Consider the following 2,595-nt stretch of genomic DNA (forward strand, 5'->3'; position numbering starts at 1 on the left):
CGTCAGAGGCTCGGGCCCTGGCTGGGGGCGTCCAGGGAACGCGGGCAAACTGTTGGGAAGGAGACACATGGCCTGGCCCCGGCGGTCCCACCGTCGCCTCCAGCCACACGCCTCAGAGAGCCCTGAGAAGCGGGCTGGGCAGGCTCCCAGAGCTGAAACTGCCAGGAGCTTCAAAGCCCAACAGGAGACACAAGGTGGGACCCTGGAGGGCTTTCAGAGCAGGATTCACCGAGGGCCAAAGGGGCGGGGGTGGGCCAAGATGTCAGATGACCTCCTTGGCTGGGAGCCCACCCTGTGTCACCCACAGAGCAGAGGCTGAAGGCAGGCGAGGGGCTGCGAGCTCCGAAGACAGCCTTCGGGGAAGCCCCCCAAACACAACCAACGGGGCCCTACTCGCTGGAAACTCCCACCTCCCCCAGCAAGAGAACACAGTTTCAGACGACAGGTCTCCACGAGAAGCTCTCCTTTTCTCCTTTGTTGACAATGTTCACACGCTCCCTTGCGGGTGCTGAGGGCCAATCCAAGCTGGCTCGCCTGGCTGACAGCTGGCCAGACGGGACTGGTGCCTGGCGACCACAGGGCAATCCTCCAGAGCCCAGAGGAGCTGACCTGCCTGCAAAGCGGTCTTCTCAATAGTACCGGCTTCCCCGCACACGAGGGGCCTGGGGGATGGAGGCTGGGCCCCGCCACAGGTCCCAGCAACACAACACAGACAGAACCAACAACGAAGTGAGCCCAAAACAAACAGGAGGGAACGCGGATGGCAGAGAGGCCCCTCCACAGAGCCAAAAATAGCCTCCCTTGTCTCAAGAGGGCTCTGACCAACCAAGAACACACAACTCCATCGGCAGAAAAAGTCAATGGAGCGGAAAACCACATCAGCTCAGCAGGGCCCAGGACTCTGAGAGGCTCCCAACTGCCTCACCTGCTACAACCCCAAATCCCTGTCCTGACTGCCATCACAAACTGCGCCCGGCTCTCGAAACACAGTCCTGTTAGCCCGGCGCCACAGGGCGTCTGTCCATAGATGCGCATACACATTACACCCATGGTCCCGCGGGCTTAATCTCGGGGCCAGGAGCCGGACCGTGTGACTAGGAGCCGAACATAAGCGTGGGTGGGCAAGGGGGACGATGGAGCAGGGTGAGATGCCCAGCGGTGAGGTCTCCCATCCAAACCGGACAGATCAGCACGGGTGTGGCCCTCCTTCAGCCCCGGACAGAGCTCCTCAGCCCCGGCTCTTCGGTGGCCCACTGAGTCAGAACTGCCTGTGGCCTCCCTTCCTCCCGGTTTGTATTTTTCACCTGCTCTGACTTGCGCTGGGGCTGCCGGCCAGAGAGCGAACCCGACACTCCTCCGGCCTGGGAGCAGCTGGCATCCCGTGGATGCCCCGGATGTGTCGGGCACTCTCCCAGTGCAGGTGGCGGCGACTGCCCAAGACATGGATCAATCAGTCCCTGCTGAAGCATCCACCCAGAGAGCAGAGGTGACCAAGGCAGCCAAGGCGCTCCTGGCCCCGACCCACAGAGAGGAAGCACTCTCGCGAGAAAGCACAGGCTCCAGACCCAAAGGAAGGAGCCACCTCCACCATCCCGACACACCACCCCTCCCACCCGAATCCCACTCCAGACGCTGGGAATCTGCATTCAGGAGGAAAGCAGGGATGGAATTTGTTCAGCTGGGGGAACGGGCGCGAATCGTTCCAGCCCACCACTGGCGCTTGAGAACCACTCCACAAAGTACCTACCTGCCCCTGCACCCCCAACCTCGCAGGTGTCCCCACCAGGCTGGCAGAGGCACTTACCTGCGTCCGCCTGGAAGGCGCCATCCTGAGACAGTTTGCCGGACAAGCTGTCCCCATCGCTAGGCCAGATCTGCCCCGTCTTGCGGACGCCCACGATGGTGGCCTCGGACACCACGACGGGGCCCTGGCGGTGCCGCTTCTGGCACTGGGGCGTCGGGGGGCTACTGCTGTCGAAGGACTGCTGGGAGTTCTGCGAGGGCGAGCGGCTCTTGTCCCGGAAGGGCCGGTAGGTGGTGGGGCTCGGGGACACGCGGCTGGACTGGCCGGAGGAGAAGTCCTCCTCGCTGGATGTGAGGTTCTCGTTGGAGCTGCAGTCCGGCGTGTAGCCGCCTCCGCTGTCCTCGAAGCTCCGCGGGGAATAGGACCTCCGCGGCCAGGTAAGGCGCTTCTCCTGCTCCGAGGTGCTCTGGCTGCGCTGCAGCGAGCCCTTGGCCTCCCCTTCCACCATCATGCCCCCGACGTAGATGCTCTGGTAGGGCTGGTACTCCAGGGGCGGCCAGGGGGGCCTGCCGCTGCCGTTGGCGTTGATCAGGTTGTCCTTCAGGAAGCGCGGGTTCAGCTCAACGTCCTCATAGTCGCCATCGAGGCCGCCGCAGCCGCTGCCCTCGGAGGCGCGCCCGCGATATGAAGGCCTAGGAGTGTCTGCGGGGCCCGGCCCGGCGCCCTGCTGCTGCGACTTCTTGCGCTCCATCTGCATGGCCTGGCTGCCCAGGGAGCTGATGCGGTCCGACACGTCTTTGTCGTTGACCTTCACCAGGCCACGCTCGTGGTGGAACTCGACGTTCACGTAG

The 2,595-nt window shown here is 63.8% G+C and overlaps 1 pseudogene; it reads right to left on the reverse strand.

The window, feature by feature from the left end:
• Positions 1-23: 23 nt before the first annotated feature.
• LOC105005482 lies at positions 24-2,594 on the reverse strand (annotated as a pseudogene).
• Between the last annotated feature and the right edge of the window lies 1 nt (position 2,595).

This window comes from Bison bison, unplaced genomic scaffold, assembly GCF_000754665.1.
Source record: "Bison bison bison isolate TAMUID 2011002044 unplaced genomic scaffold, Bison_UMD1.0 scf7180017858472, whole genome shotgun sequence".
Lineage (NCBI taxonomy): Eukaryota > Metazoa > Chordata > Mammalia > Artiodactyla > Bovidae > Bison > Bison bison.